Source organism: Lepisosteus platostomus, chromosome 4 (assembly GCF_059453375.1).
Source record: "Lepisosteus platostomus isolate fLepPlt1 chromosome 4, fLepPlt1.hap1, whole genome shotgun sequence".
Classification (NCBI taxonomy): Eukaryota; Metazoa; Chordata; class Actinopteri; order Semionotiformes; family Lepisosteidae; genus Lepisosteus; species Lepisosteus platostomus.
The window spans coordinates 50,864,499-50,882,449 of NC_142614.1; the positions used below are offsets into that span (position 1 = coordinate 50,864,499).

The following is a 17,951-nucleotide window of genomic DNA, read 5'->3' on the forward strand; positions in this document are numbered from 1 at the left end:
GGACTCCTCTCTTCTCCTTGTTGCCTGCTTCTTGTTTCTTTCTTCCTCTGTGCTCTTAATGCTTAGTAGCAGTCTGGGTTTTTTTGGTTGACCAGAATGTTAGGCCTTTGAAATGCCTTGTTTTTAAACACTGTACTTAGAGTAACCTGTGTGCTGTATGTTTTGTTGTATGCCATGTAGTTTGTGTCTTGTCATTAATAAATATTTGTTTAACCAAGTGTGCCTGAATTATAATTCGACTCTCCCAAAGCTGTGCCAGAGAATAAAGAATTCACGTGCCTCTAATTATACCAATCACTCAGCTATATTGCTAGAAATCACTTACAAGTTGGGGGTTATGAATAATTATTTCACTTATGGACTAAACTTCTCAGTCAAATCCTGATTTTCACCAGTTTTCATAACCCACATTTGTAACAATACTATATAAGTGTAACAAATTGTTGTTATTCATACTTATTATTCCCCAGCTGTGCTAAAAGGAGCAAATGAAGAGGCCATCTGGAGCACATAAAAAGAGGAAGAGATACATAAGCTTACAGGAAGAGTGCCAAGACAAACATTTTTTGCTTTTTACAGATTGAAATATTTTAAGTATTGAAATTTACCTTTTGCTAAACAAACCAGATACAGTAATTAAACTACAAAGATAAACATAGGCTCTATTTCAGACAATTTAAGCCATAGTTAACTTACCTGGCTTATTAAATAACAAGTAGAAGGAGAAGAAGCTGTGAAACTAATGAAAGGTAAAACTTTTTGTAAAATGCTTACACGTATATTTCTGTCCAGCAGATGGCAGGATAAACCAAGCAACAAATCAGGTTGTGGCATACGTTATTCAACAATAAGATATATTTCAATGACTATGATGTCATTGAAAAACACTCAGCCAATGGCTGTTTTTGCCTGTTTGCCTGAGTAGGTAGAAAAATAAATATTGTGAAATGGAGCTTATACTGACAAATATCTTACATATTATAAAGTAGGTATAATACTTAAACAAATACAACACTCCCACTGAACATTCTGTATCATTTAGCCAATAGAGACTAGTGACCAGGAACTACTGTATGCAGGTTCTCTTGAAGTGGGAGATACAATTAGGCAGAAACCTCTGTGGAAGATTTCCAGCCAAGGTAATGAAACAGCAAGCTAAGAGGTGAGTGGCTTGGTCAGTTCAGAAATAAGGCCATAGCACTTTGTTTTGAAAGGAAGACATCTTTACAAGAGTAAGATGCACCTTTGTAAAGCACCAGTAGTTGGTGTCTGTTCTTTGAAGACTATAATGTAACAGAGTGTTTTTTAGCAAGGAGAAAAATTTGGATTTGCTTGTAATGTGCATGTTGTATGTGTGTAACATTGTGTGATGTCCAGCTATTGTAAATAATAATACATATCGATGCTAGTGCATCTCTGATTTATTACCTTTTTCACCAAGAATAAAGAACTCATGCGTCTCTAACTATACCAACCACTTGGATATATTCTTGGCATATCTTTGATGAGATGGAGGAGGGGGTTAAATTATTTATTTTAATTACCTCATTTTTGCAACAGCTACTTATAACAGATTGTTCTTTGTAAATCACTGAAGCAGATCTCTAGTAACAGAGTCTGTAAGAATACCAATTTAAATGTTGTGGGCCAGAAGAATTTAATTTCCTTTCATCTTAACGAAATGTGACATAACCAAAGAAATGTTGACTCTCCAAGCCACCCAGAGTTCTTAATGAAAACCTTAATAACTGCATATAAATCTTTTTAATCTGTTAAATTGACTTTTTTTCAGTCTCGGAAGCAACATATCCAACTATATGTATTTAAAAAAATGTTTGTTTGTAGTTGTTTTTTGTAAATATAAATTACTTTTAAAATATCAGGGACTTTCACAGAAAAATCTTTTGTATGCAATTCAGTCATATTTGTTATATTCCAATTTGTCACTTAAAAAGTTTGAAACCATTAAAGGGATTTGAAGTGTCTGCAAGCATTAGGTATTTCTATTTTAAGGACATTCAGTGTTCTTTTAAAAATGTAATTAATTATTTTAAAGATAGCTCCACTTTTTAATTAACACATTGAACTGTGTGCGAAATGAGCTACAAACTCATGTCTTTCAATACCTCTGTAAAAGCCTGGGGAATGTATTTGGAAACACATATGCAACTGCAAAGATAAATTCAACTAGAAAAGCTAGACAGAAATGTATAGTTCTATTGGAAACATCCAGGCCTACTGCATTTCAGATAGTAATAAGGGTGGAATGTAATAAAGACATTTATGACCATTCTAAGGACATTAATAAGATCCAAAAGAAGAGAATATCTCACAGTTAGCTGTTTTAGTAGCATAGTAAAGAGTATCTACAGAATTCAAGTCATATGAAGGCATTAAGTTAGCCAAAATGTACTTCCATATTTTTATTTTCTGACAATAAGACTTGTTAAGATGTCTGTAGGAAGGGAAATCTTGGTTGTGTTCGTCTGTGAATGGGAACTTTTGTGGCTCCTTGAATTTTGCACTACCCTGTCAGGAAACACTACATGAAACTGTGCAATGCAGATACTAAATAATTTAAATATAGATAGAATGCCAAAAGGCAGTAGGTTTCTTAGAATTCTAGTACATTCCCTTCAGTTTTCATGTGTCACCTAACATTTTTATTAGTGACATTTGTAGTGTTTGGATACAGAAAGGGTCAATGTAAATTTCCTTCTTTTTTGTATGGAAAAATAGACTTTTAATTACTTTTGTGCATAGTGGAATACAATATGTGCTTTGAAAATGACATTGATACCAAAAATAATGAAATATTAAATTAAATTGATAACTGAGGCCTGTGAAATGATTCTGGGTCATGTGTCAATTAGTGCCAAGCTTTCTTTTCGTAAAACAGCAAAATTTCTGTTTGACTCCCAGTTGCAATACAGGCAGATGGCGATACCAAAATCCCCAAGCAGAGCAGTGAGGGGTCATGTGATGTCATGAGATGATGTGCTGAAAATGCGTTAGATTTCAGTGGGTTTTCAGTGGGTATTATCTTTCAGATCCTTGGGTTTTATTAGGCGGAAATGATTCTTTATTTGTTTGATGACCTGTGTTATGCAAGAAAAACAGAGAATCAATTGTGATGATATTTACAGCTGCTATTACAGTAAATGGGTATATATGGTGATCTGAAGTGTAATCACGAGCATACTTAACTGGTGAAGGATTAACAGGATGTTGTGTTAGTTATAATATACTGTAGGTTTTCAAGAAAGTCTGCTTTAGCTCTAAGGTCTAAATAAATGATGATAAGCTGATTCACGGATTTGTTCTGAAAAAGGAAGTCAGTCTTTTTTCTTTAGTGACTGTCAGTGGATGTTTCATTGTTTTATGGTATGTTCTGTAAAGACCTTAATCTCACCATTCCCCCAGTGCTTCCAGCACCCAGCCATGACCAGATACATCTTTGAACTGACAAAAAAGCAGCATTCTGGCTGTGCCTGGGCTTTGGGTACATTTTCCTACAGCTCATTCATACGGCAAATGGATGCGTATATTGGCTGAGACTTTTCTGTGCATGCAGAGTGGGTCAGCTGTTGCCTGTCCACATTTGTAGTGTACTATGATCAAAAGGAAAGGAAACAGATGCACAACAGCTCCTGCTCACCGTTGTGAGCCTGTGCTTGGTTATGTTCCCAGGTAACCGTAAAAAATGCCAGCAATCCAGATGGGACAGATCTGTGAGCTTCACAAATCCATCTTTTGTAAAATATGCTTGGAATATAGCCTGCTTTATGTAGATCATTCCCTGTCAACACTGTAAATCTAACATTGTGTCCTAGACTGTTTACTCACTGCTAGAACCTTATGAGTGAATGTTAAAATGAATCATGGTATGTAATGTCAATAATGTTACAGCACATGGGTATCACGCCTACTTCATTGAGGAGTGCGGTATCTGCTGGAATTCATATCATCTGAGCTGTTTACTTAGTCCTTTCATTCAAAGTAACATTTAATATTGTTTCCATTTTGTTTTTATTTGTGTGCTTTGTATTGTATCATATGAATGGTTTGAAGACCAGAATTTCTACGAAGTAATCAATTAATTTATTGTGTTCATGTTGTATTTATATATTTATGTTAGTGCACAAAGACAGAGAGAACAGTTAAGCTATTAATATTTAAATGGGGTTGATTTCATGAGCAGAGTTCCACAGAGATCTGTATTATGAACATGTTACTCCTAATTTATATCTGTGATCTAGATTCAAGTATACTTAGAAAACTAGTCATGTTTGCATATCCTACTAACATAGGAGTACTAATGAACACTTTAGAATCAGCAAAGGCAATTCAGAAAAAAAAGATAACATTTAATACCGAAAATGTCAGCTGACATTTTAATATATTTCTATATCCTTCTGGCAACTTGGTGAAAATATCTTCAAGAGAACTTAAATTGGAATTTAGGAAATGCTGAAAATCAATTTCGTAAGCTTTGATGTTAAATCATTCATCATAAAGAGGCTAGTGAGGATGTTCTTTTCTGGCAAATACAGGACGTGGTTTTAAAAAGCATGAGAAAGTCAGTTTACCATCAATTAGTAAAGACTTCTGGAGGGAAAGACAGAAATCCTCCCCTGCATTATGCAAAACAGCAGGTGTTCGAGATATCTTTAATTAGTCAATTGCTGTTTTGTAACCAGCTGGAAACAGCTTGGCTGAGCTTTATTAGTAATCATGACCAGTATTATGTAATCTGTCTGATCTCCCAGTGTTAAGAATTTTAGCTTGCTGCCATCTGAGATCTCTTGTGTCATTATCAGCATAAAGACTAAGTACCATCATGTCCAGAAGTCATACTGTAAGTGAAAGCAAAAGTCCTGAAAAGTAATGTATTTAGTATAAAAAATGCAAGCAGGCTAACTGGTGCAAGGAATCCAAATCATTTAAGTCTGCTTGAAGACATTACTAGAAATAAGTCTCTGGGCATAGCTTAAGTTTAAGACAATTAACTTAATTCAAGGCAAATACATCTCGACAAGCACTAAGATGCTTGAATGTTATGAAAGGTAATTATGTAAGAAGGGTTGCAACTGATCTATGCTCTGAATTAGTACTCAAAAGATTTTTTTGTGGATGGAGTTGACTTATTGATAAATTTGCTGCCTTAATAAGACAGCAACAGATTGCATTATGATATTCTTGACCCGTCTTGTGACCAAACATTGGTGATATCCCATTTTTACATGTCAGGATTCTTCTTAATACTGACAATATCAACTGAATAGCAGCTCTTTCTAGCCAAAAAGGGTTTTAATTCTTTAGCCTTTATTAGTTTTATGAAACTCATCCAAGCAGGAGAGCATCTGGTTGTGATTGAATTCCACATAGAAACCCAATAGTCTGAAATTACTGGGATAGATTCTTTGGCCAAATAGTTATGATCAAGAGGAACCATTTATTGAAAGAAAATATGATAATAACTACAAAATGGTATAGTAGCAAATACTGTAAGGATATATTGTATAACAATCTGATATTTAATATAAGTATTTTTTGCTTTAGATTTATTTAATGTTGTGTCACTTACAATCCGCTTGTTTACATTTCATGTAAAAGAGTTTAAAAATAATGCTTCCCCCCCCCCCCAACTACATAAATGGTAGTTATAAACACTAGTATGGACATTGCCTGCTCTGACATTCCTTATTACACCTCAATGTTACAATGCACAATTAACTTTATGGGAAATATCTGAACATTTCTAGTTAAAACTTGATATAAAAATACTCCAACTTCTGCATTCTAAACAACCCGCAAACATTGTTGTGTCAACAATGCAGCAAAAAACCCAGCAACCACAAAATGAATGTGAATGAATTATTTATATTCATCTTGAAGATCATTACATCACTTTAAAACATGAAATCATCCAGCGACAATGTAATGCTACTGTATAATGGAGGGCTCCGATAGGGGATTGGATGCCTAAGATTGGGTAAATCTATGACTTCTACTTCCCTGTGATCATAAGCAGCTGATGATGGCCAAGTGGGAGACATTCTGCTAAAAGCCTATAAACCCTGGAGTGCTTTGGAGCATTGCAGTGACGATACACCTCACATCTTAGCTTTTGAGTAACATGGCTGCCATAGACACATGGTCATCCTGTTGCCAGGTTTTTAGGTTTGTGGTCAGAATTATGGGACTATGCCAAGAGTCTTAGTGAAACATAACTAAGAAGAGACAGAACGGCATTAACATATTCATCCACATGAAAATTCTATATGTTAAATTCTTCAGGAAATGTATTTCAGAAGCATGCTACAACTTACTCAATTGCTAAGTTCTTCAGTTATAAATATCCTCCTTATAAAACAAACAATGTAGTTATTACTGAGAAAAGGTTGAAGCACTGACAAACACGTACTGAACCTAAGTAAATTTGCTGTCTTTGACATGTTGAGTGACAGCATTGAGTGTCAGTTATAATAAAGTAATGACATTGTCGGGTCAAGTTTATACAACAGTAGTGCAGTAGGTTCAGTCTGGGCACAGGGGACAGTTAAGGCCAGTGTATGAGCTAAAAGCTGTTGCTTTTTGGCATTTAGGTTTAACCTATTGAAAATAAACAAGCCTCCAGCTACAGGTTACCTTAGTAAGGTTATTATGCAATATTAAATGTGGAACTGTAAAAGATCCCACTTTCTGGTAGTGTGACAAGGGGTTTTCCACATAAACCTTAACCATGTACTTCCCCAGATAGCAGTGACAATGAACCCACTCAGTCAATTCCAGTTGGCCTGGTGCACTCATTAACTGCCTTCCTATTTACCGGTGTCCCAACCCAGAAAACAACCAAGGCTGCTACCAATATTACCCTGCTATAATCCTAGTAGTACTAGAAGATCTCTCTAACCTCCAAATCTTCCTTACACTACACACATTTCCTCTCAACTGTGAGAGAGACAACCTCTGACTGCCTCAGGAACTGCTTTTATGGGAAGCTACAGATTCCAGCTGCAGCCAATTTAATGATTTCTGCATGAGATTTTGAGGAATGCGGCTTGCCTATGAGATGACCGCAACCCTTGGTGATGTGTCCCAACACCTGCTCTACTTCAATGTACAGGTATGCCAACTGTTAATAAACTATTGCAACCCTAAACCTTCAATTTTTGTGTCAGTGGTTAGATATAGATGATAATCAGCACTTTGACTATCTTGCCTCTTTATTCTTGTCTTATTGTTGGACATTGTTGTGTGTGTGACACTCCTCTGAGATGCTCTTTTAGTGTCGTTAAATTTACTATCGTAAGTTTTCAGTTAATTAAACTTAGCTCTGAAATGTTCATTTTGTCTCAGGAAAATAAAACCATACAGACTCATTTTATCAGCTACTCAATAATGTGATTTCACCAGTTGTTTTGACATAGGGAGATGTTATGTGAATCTAAAAATAAAGGAATCATCATGCTAGAAATCAGTTAAAATTAAACTACAATTTCAATCAGTGTGTCTTCTCTGTTGTTTAAAATTGTTTTTTGTCTGTATTCCTTCTTTTCCTACAGTATTGCTAATTGAAAGTCCTTTATTTGCCACATTAATAATATGCGATCCTCAAATTTTAACCCTTTGCTCTGAGAAAAGATCAATCTTCTAATTCCATCCAACAATTTTCATACCACTTTATCCAATACAGGGTCACAGGGGAACTAGTGCAAGGCAGAATACACCTTTGACAGATATCAGTTCAATGCAGGGTACACTCACAAAGTAACATGCACAAACTAACACCAGGGCCAATTTTCCCAGAAGCTGATTAACCTATCACTATGTCTTTGGAATGTAGGAGAAAACTGAAGGAAACCCATGTGATCACAGGGAGAACATACAACCCCCATGTAGATAGCATCTTAGGTCTGGAATTGAACCCAGGGCTCCAGTGCTGTGAGGCAGCAAAGCTAACCACTGCACCAACTTCTAAACCCACAAATCAGATGATTCTCCTGTTGGAAATTAGAAACTGAAGGTATCTTTATAAAGTCACAATTTCATTTCATTCTTTAAAGGTTTAAAGTCAGTTGATGAAAATAATTAAACCGTATTTTGAAAATAATATCAAACGTAGAAGCAAATTTGAGAAACGATGTCCTACTTATCCATGAATATTCCTAAGCATCCATGAGATACTGGAATCTTTATACTGTAGATTAGGATTAGGATGTGGAAAACAGCAGCAGAGCAAGTCTTTGAAATCTCTTGGAATTGGAACATTCAAAACTACAGGACATAAAGTCAGACACAAACAGACAGAAACTCTAACATGACAGGAGGCCTCTTATAAAGAAAATATGTTTTAACACTGGATTTGATTTTCATTTACATATATACAGTATATACAGTCCAATTAAAGCCAAAACGCTTAAATTTGAAAAAATAAGGCAGTTATTGCTAGTCCCAAGGCCAAACATAATTGTATTGTCTTGTGTCCTAATTTCCACAATTTTGTTTAAAACTAGTTAATAAACAAAACGAAATAAACTCAAATTAGTAATTAAAACATTCTCCCACGCACTGGAACCTCTTACACAATCTGAAACCTGTTAATCTAGGTTCAATTTGGAATAAACAAACATTATTTTCCACACGTCAGAATTATTTGATAAGAAGAGTGTGGAAGAGAATGAAAGAACATGCACAAGTGTAATTCTCCTCAATATTTATAATATAATCCCATAATTTTCCCAAGGTGAAAAAGATTAAGTAAATATTTTCTTCTTTGAATTTGTTTCTCAAACAATATGTAGTTCCATATTCCAAAACTTGCCACGGCAGCAATAAATATGCATCTCTGGAACAGATCTTAAAATATTCAATTTCCCCCATGACAGCAGATCCTTCTTGATTTCTAACCTACCACTGTAGGTCTGTGTAATATTGACTATAAGAGAAGACTTATTTGATTTTGAGTCGAGGTAAGCTAAATCTTATTAAAAATGTAAGTAACTGTGCCTTCCATGGCTACATCGCACATGGACTCACAGGTCAATCCAAAGAAGATCAAACTGTAATTTCTATTAGAGTATCAGGTAAAAAAATTAAACCTAAACCAGTAAATACAACACTAAAATACAAGAGCAAGTCATTTTGTTGAATCAAACGAAAAGATCACTTTGGCTAAACTTCAGCGATAATTGTCATCCAAACCTCTGGACAGCACACAACCTGCTCATTTAATTCGCCCTTTTCAGCAGAGGGTTACAAAAAAAAAAGAAAGTCTGGAACATTAACACAGATTCACTGCAGATACATGTAAAAAACTTTAAACTGTTAGTTAAAAAGTTTCTGACTAATTTGGAGTCACGTGGGTAACATTTCGAAACAATTTGAATATAGATTTTTAAGGCATGGTTTTTGGTGTGTGATTTACAAGTGCACAAGCTAGGGTTAGGGTTTGAACAACACCTAGACAGTTTGTGGTGCTTTTCCTGTGCTTTAGGATGCATTTGAAATGCAGGAAAGCTGTTGTTTTGTTGTTTCCTTGACAGTGAAATTTCACCCAATTTTGCAGTTCTTGCTAAGAGATGCTCCTGTCAAAAACCCAAATTTTGGAAAACTCACTTTCTGTGTGCTAAAATCTCTTGTTTGTTGCATTGAAAAACAAATGAAAACATCAGTTAGGCCAAACTTCTAGGTTAATTGTCATCCGAACTTCTGAACGGCACACAACCTGTTCATTGTACACGCCTTTTCAGCAGCAGGTTACAAAAAGGAGAAAGGCTCGATATTTTACACATATTTTACACAGATTCACTGCAGATACATGTAAAAAACTTAAAACTGTTAGTTTATATGATTCTGACTAAAGCAAGGCTAGAAATTTTACACACACTGCAGATACATTTAAATACTTAAATAAAACAAAAATCCTTCGAATGTGATCCCATTAAATTAATTGGTGAAAAGCTTAATAAGATTCTAAGATCTAAAGTTCATTCTTAAATTTTATGGTTTAGAGGCAATTCTTGAATTGAAGGTTCATATAAAAAATGAGACAGAATATTGTGATACTGTATATTGTTATTAATAAATAGGAGTTTTCCATCCCTTTTAAAATTTTCCATTTGAAGGATGGCAGGATCAAATTATTTGACAGAGATCTGAATTACAATTGCCCTTTTATGTCATGCTGAGCTATCAGACTGATTGATTGCAAGACACTATAAGCAGATCAGATCGTGGATTAAACACTGGCTCAAAAGCTGGAACCTTAGAGTACATTAATAATAAGATAATTGCAGGATTGCTAAATACATATTAGGAACTGTTTATTGTTACAAACAGGGGTTCTTATAATTAGAAAGTAAGAAAAAATAATCAAATTAAATATCAAATCCTGAAATCAGCTTGCTGTCCTAGCAAATTTGAAAAATTAGCAATAAGTAAAACCCCTTAAGTCAGGGAATACTGAGCACCTTTTGTCACACGGTTTCTCTAGTCACTGGTACAGCTTGGTAATAAAGTACAGTAATAACCAGATAGGACACTTAAAAAGGACAAACAATATGATACACAGGTGCACTAAAAGGGCAAAGAGAGAAGGATCCTGTGTCTTATAAAATCAAATAATACTACTCAGGACTAAGGCACTCTTTAAAATGAATATTAAAGAAATGGAAACCTATTTTTCTGTTCAGAATAATGCATCACTAAACAGAAATATTTCTTCCAGCCCACAATTAACACATTTATGACAACAATTCTGACAAATATAGATCAAGCCCCTTTCTTAAGGTCTATTATCTGGTCCTCTTTGAGTGCTCAGGTCATCTGGACAATTTTTTCCTTTTCTGTTGAAGGAAATTTCTCACAGCGGTTTCTTCTCCCTGCTTATTATTTTCCTATCTGTTTTCTCTCTTTCTTTGGATGCTCGTTATCCTGTGTTCTTTAATGATGGTTAAGAAAAGCAGAGTTTTAACGGCAATTGGTTAAGTCATGTTTAAAATTTAGTGCCATTGCTGTAGCAACATAACCAGAACTTATACTGTTTCCCCACAGGAGGTACTACTGAATAGAGAGCAATGTTGGATGATGTACTTCAGATTTTTGTCTATATTGTAATAAGCCACAGTTCAATCAAATAAAGTTAGACTTACAAAGTGAAGTTGTCATCATTATTAGAATAAGCCTCTTTGAAACATGGTCAGAATGTGAGTTAAATGAAATGTCAATAAATAAAGAATGTGATTCCTCTGTGTTGAAGAAGACAAAACATAGTGAGCAAAGGAGAAAGAGGCAATAAACAGACGAGACTTTCAGTCTGTGAGTAATGATTGTAAGTCATTGTCCTTCGAAAATAAAGCAGTGGAAAATGTACTTAAACCACCTGGACTTTGATGATAAAAATTTGTCACTTGCCTGGAAGAGGTAGAAAGAGGAATTGAATTTATATATGAATCTCACAATGGGCGATAAGAAAGATGCTCTGGACGTTAAATTACACTATCACCTGAGTGGTGGCAGACCCAAAGACAAAGGCAGAGAGATTTGAAAGACATTAGGTGTTGGAAGTGGAGCAGAGAGTCTTAAACCGACTTGCATGATTGCTCCTTTTGGATGTGTTTTGTGACACAGTTTTGAGACTCAAACACACTAATCAGAGCATACATTAGCCTCCTGTGACAGGGGCCTGTGAATGCTGAACTAGAATCCATCTACATGATGCACTGTCTCTAATGAGCGATTAATTTAGGAAAGCAAAGAAACATGATAACAGCCTGCAATTCCTAAATATGGTAATCCAGTAGGTAACAATGTGTTTCCATATCAGATAAGACTTTAGTGTGCAAAATGGAGTCACCTTGAGAGGGGCAAGGGTTGTTGCGTCGGCATCGCTTAGAAACGACATGATGCACAGAGCCCACTTGTCACATGTTGGCATTGGGAGCTGACTGAAAAGAGTTTGTGAATGTGTCTACTGGCCTGGCTTGAATACCCAATGAAAACATACATAGAGCAATGGAAAATGAATGGGATACAGGACTCCTCAGAGAAGTTTAAGGAGTTAAACAAAGCATTTCGAACACAAAACATAATGGGCACCAACTTATTAAGGGTAGGAGGAATCTGCAGTTAAAACAGCAAAGTGGATAAGATCCAGACCTTGTGATACTGGATGACATAAACACACATACAGGGCTGAGACAGCAGCAATGCTCTGCTGCTCATGGGAAACAGGACAAAACCTACTGGTGCCTGCTGAACAGTTTAAGCAGCCTGTAGCATTCTATTGAAAGAAAAGCAGTGCAGACAGGTAAAAATACAATGAAACCATAGCCAAAGATTTACCCCCTTTACACCACAATGAAAAAGTAAGAGACCATACTTTAGTGGGGCAGAACACTATAAATACTATAAGCTACAGTGATCAGGCTGACGGATGAAAGGTCCTCTGAAGTGAAAATGGAACAGGGACAAACCTTTATGAGAAACAACACATCAGAGATCTAGCAATGAATATTCCAAAGCTGCATTCAACCAACCCAAACCCAGTAAAGATGTACAGGGCATCAAACTACATGGTAGTGACCAGAACCTAATGGGCACAGTGGGATAAAGAAGCAGAAGACAGTGCTACAGCATGCCAGACATCCATGCAAACACCTCAATCTAAATGGGGAAGGCATATTCACAGGCCAGCTCACCTCATAGAATTTGCTTGAGGACAAAAGACTCCAAACTACACTTAACCAATTCATTTTCTCATGTTTTTCTTAGTTTTAGTACACTTCACGCACTGCGTATGTGTCATAAAAAAGAACAGGTGGTGACACGGATGAAACCAATACTGTGTGTTTTGTTTCTTTGTGGGACTTACTACAACCAAGGAGAAAGTAATGTTGTGTGTGTACTTCAGTGTTGTGGCTGTAACCTTATAAGTGGAAACCCATGCAAAAAAATTAGCTTTATGAAGAGAATTTGACATCATGATCAGAATAACCCTGTTTGAAACACTTGTTTAGTCCTTTTTATTACTTCAGAGACATGATATAAAACTGCTGTGTAAACAATTTAAAGAATGCCTAAGTTTTATCTAACAGAATAGGGTACTTTTGATTGGAAATCCAAGCATTTGGCTACCAAACAACATGTAACAGTATATGGTACATTATAAATAAGAGGTACTGTATATCAACTCTTTTTCTCTGTTTTTAAATGTTTACTTATCAATGAAAATTACTTCTAAAAAGTTTTGAAGGTTTGGCTTGATTTTAGATTCAAAGTAATTAAATTGGATTCAAAATGTTTTGGTTGGATGAGAAAAACAACCTAGCTCTACTGGATTCCCACAGAACAGTTAGATGAAGTTTTTGGATCAATAAGCTCCTAGCAACCAGACACTCTTTGGGAGTAATTTTCCTCTTCTAATTTGTCACTTTTCTCATGTACCATTTCCTAAATGTTTGCTTGGTAAACATGCTCATCTAATCAGTCTCATGCTGACTTTATGGAATGGAGCCACACAAATGAAAAGAAAAGACATTTTAAAGTGAACTTCTTAGTATCATAAAACTTTAAATGTATTTAACTCTTAATGAATTAGAATTTATTTGTATTGATCAGATAAAGCTCTTATAATGCCTTAGAAAACAGTATACATTATAGACTCCAGAATACATAATTGACTGGTATACTGTACTGTATACAGTATACTGGTATATGCTATACTGTATATTCACTCAAGAACAATCTAGAAAGACTTCTGCCATTTATAAGCTGTTGAAATTATGATGCTATCCCTGGTCAAGAAAACTACATTTTGTAATTAAAAGAAAAATAAATAACATGAACACTTTTAAATTTAGGGAAATCCATCACCCATCCATTTTCTAACTGCTTTAACCAATACAGGGTTGTGAGGGAGCTATCCCAGCAAGCAATGAGCACAAGACATGATACACCCTGGACAGGATACAGAAACAAAGGAAATTAAAACATAAATCATGCAAGTATGACCACAAACTAAAAAGTATTATCAACATCAGATATGAACATGACAATAGATTAAGTATTCTGAAAATTATTACATAAACTATAACAATTTACTATTTTCATTGTTTTTTTTTTAATTAGCAAAGAAAAAGAAGACATTTTAAATGTTTTAGCTGTAACCAAGACCCAAGTGATTACATGAGACTAAGGTCTCAAAATCTTTATTTAAATCCAATTGAGAATGCATTTTACATGATGAAGAAAAAAGTCAGAACAATCTGAAGCGTAGACAAGAAGTCAAAGTGGTTCCAGCAAAGGCTTGGCAAAACATCTCAAAATGAGCATTTGGTTGCTCAGGAAAGTCAGTGTACATTACTGGGCTGAACACAAAGTACTGTATGATTTTGTTGTAGTATGTATATATACATATACTGAATATATATTGAATTGCACATGCATCATCCATATTAATCTCGATTTTAAATTTGTTGTCCCAATACTGTAAAAATACAACTAAAAAATAATAAAAACAAAATAAATTCCACAATAAGCACCACTGACAGTAAAAGTATTTTGTGTATCACCCTCAACTTGATTAAAAATTCATTGTAGTGAAAATAGAACTATGTTCAATTTCATGAAGTTGAAGAATAGTAGTCTTATATGTAGTCTTATATACTTAATAGTAGCATATGTGTTCATTTTATACAGATAGGATAGGGCAGTGTGTATGGCAATGGAGATTGCGTCATCTGATGATCTGTTGGGCCGGTAGGCGAATTGGTATGGGTCCAGTGTGTCTGGAATGGTGTCCTTAATGTGCCCCATGACCAGCCTCTTGAAGCACTTCATGATAACAGGGGTTAGTGCCACCAGGCAGTAGTCATTAAGGCATGTCACTGTGGTTTTCTTCGGTATTGAGATGATGGTGGTTGTCTTGTCAAGCATAAAAGGTGCATAAAATACCATTCTTTAGATTGATCCTGGCTGACTTAAGTTCTGATTTATTGCCCAATTTGAATGCTGCATCCCTTGCTTTGATTAGGATGCGAACCTCACTGTTCATCCATAGTTTCAGGTTAGGAAAAGTTCTTATTTCTTTTGTGAGTGTAACATCATCAGCACATTTCCTGATGTAGCTAGTGACTGACGATGCATATTCCTGTATGTCGGTTTGTGATACCTGTGTGGCTGACTCTTTAAACACATCCCAGTTAGTGCATTCATAACAGTCCTGCAGGACTGATCCAGCTCCTTCAGGCCACACTTTCACCATTCTGACCATGATGTGTTCTAAGTTTCCAAGGTTGGGGAGGGGTACGGCCCTGTAAGCATTCTGAATCTTAGTGTAAACGTGGTCCAGAGTGTTTTCTCCTCTTGTTTGGAAGGACACATGCTGATGGTATTTTGGGAGTTGAGATTTGTGTGATTAAAGTCGCCCGCGACGATAAAAGTCGCGTCGGGATGTGCAGATTCCTGTTTGTTTATTGCAGTGTACAGTACCTCTAGCGGTTCTTTGCCATTAGTGTCGGGGGCGTGTAGACAGTGGTGATAATAACAGTTGTAAATTCCCTTGGCGGCATTTGATCCTTAAAAATTCCAGAGTGGGTGAGTAGTGTTTTGTGATGGTAGATACATTGTTGCACCACGCTTTGTTAATAAAAATGCATACTCCTTCACCTCTGGTTTTACCGGACTCTGTAGTTCTGTCCATGCGGAAGGCAGAAAACCCGTCTAGGTGTATAGCCGAGTCCATAATACTGTTTGTTAGACATGTTTCGGTGAAAATAAACGACAACATTCTTTAATTTTTCATTGTGTGGAGAGTCTCAGTATGAGTTCATTGAGTTTGTTGTAGAGGGATTGGACATCATCGAGTAAAAAGGTTGGTAAAGGATGTTTGTTACATTCGGTCTTTTGAGAGCCCGTTTACCGTGTTTCCATTTTTGTTCACATCGCTTTCGACACTTCCTGGCTTGGTTACCTTGTTCAGAGGATACCGTGGTTTCCAGGACTTGTCAGAGAAGGCCGTGCGAGCTGATGCAGTCCAGATCTTTCAGATTAAGTGATAGTCCTGCGGATCTTGTTCCAGTGCTTAAAAGTGTTTGTAGATCATAAGATGTGGACGTGAACATTGGGGAGAGAGAAACTGAGAACTAAGAACAGTAACAATAAGAAAAAAAAAACAGTGAAGAAAAGATCCGTTTAAGAGGGCTCGCGGGCTGCTGCCTTTGTGAGTACCGCCTCATACTCCATACATTAAAACTTATGTTCTAATAAGCAAAAATCATTTCTGATGTCTTTTGCATTTTAGTCTAACATCACAAGTCAGAAAATCATTACTTAATATTCAGGTTGAATTGAGGGAAAGCCACATGTCTTCATAATGATTAAAGAGAGGTTTCACTGTCTTTGCATATCCCCGACAGTTTGATTGATAATCCTATTACTGTTGCTTCAGGATGAATAAATACTCTCTTTTCATACTGCTTATATGATCAGTACTAAAAAGACCTTACAGCAAGAAGAGTTGCTGGGATTTCTGCTTTATTTATACATCATGAGAGAAAGTTAATTTCAACACACTTTCAAATTACGCTTTATATTGCTATTTAAACATTTTACAGTCAATTTAAGCCCCACCATGCAGGGTGCACCTTACATTACTGATGAAAGAGCTTAAGGCGGAACTTCTATTAATCGAGGGAACCAATCCTGCCATAATAATCAATTTTTAATTACTCTCCCTTACATAGGAATGAGATGCTGATTAGTTTTACAGACATTTGTCTGGAAGTAATTAAAGTTAATGTATTACTCAGATAAAAGAAGGAAAGAAAGGCTAGAGAACTTTTCATAAAACCAAATTGAGTTACGGTACTATAACCCCAGAGAGAACTTTCTGTGGATTTTGAATGTGATAAAGCTCGGAATATCAAGTATCAGCAGGCCAATCAATTAGTAGGAGGTTCAGATGGACTTTTGGGAGAGCAATGGGAGTTATTCCATAAAGGTTTATAATGGAAACCGGTCTTTGATTCTACAACTACAATTGCTACAACAGCTACTGTTACCACTAGTAGTGCTTATTTTCCAGAAGAAAGTCAAGGCATGATACAGCTCTGTATCTTGCACTCATCACAATTTAGCAGTGTTCTAAAATGACACAATGAACCAAATTACTGCCCATCTGCAATGACAGCTCATAGTTAAAAGAGTCTGACCTGAAAGAGGCACCTTTTTTCCTTTTACAATATTATACAGTGCACTTTTAACTAATCCTGTTCCCCAAGCACTGTACAATATATACTGTAATCAAGTATTGAAGAAAATTATAATTGCCAAATGGGAAGAAGCCATTCAGTCATATTGGTCACTGGGCTATTAACAACATTTTGAGCCCAGGTTTCTTGAGCACATTACATTACAGTGAAGGTCCCTGATATGACCTAAAGAGCAGTGATACTAATACTACTTTCTGTGGTATCTGAGTAATTATGCTGCTCCACTTTGTGTTTTCTACTTTTTATCAAACCTCTTTTTTTCTACACTAACACTAACAAGTCTAATAACTGTAGTGTGTAACTTATCAAAAATCTGGACTCCGATGTACGTAAAGAATACATAAGCCACTTCAATACCCTGTTGTTACAATATATTTTAGGTGACTACATTTATTTATTTTTTTGCCTTTTTTGGAGTGAATTTTTCACATTTACAATTACATTTATTTAACCCAGCCATATATTTTGTTCTTCCAATCTACCAACCTAATTCTTCTTCTTAGCAGTCAGCTATTCTGCAACTTATATTTCAACTTCAGACTGTGCCTGTACAGCTTTAAAATAGTGCTAAAAAGATAACATGATAATTTCCCAGTGGTGCTCTAACCTCAGTCCTGCTCCCTGTCCACGTCATTTACTGGTCATTTGACAAGACAAGATCAATACAAGTACTTT

At 35.7% G+C, this 17,951-nt stretch overlaps 1 long non-coding RNA gene across 1 annotated transcript in view; it reads left to right on the top strand.

Annotated features, from left to right (window-relative positions):
- The first annotated feature begins 1,168 nt into the window (after positions 1-1,168).
- Positions 1,169-17,951, top strand: part of LOC148673389 (uncharacterized) — a 70,986-nt gene continuing 54,203 nt past the window's right edge. The window contains exon 1 of the long non-coding RNA XR_015936013.1: positions 1,169-7,129. This is a non-coding gene — a long non-coding RNA (uncharacterized LOC148673389). The remainder of the gene's footprint in view (positions 7,130-17,951) is intronic.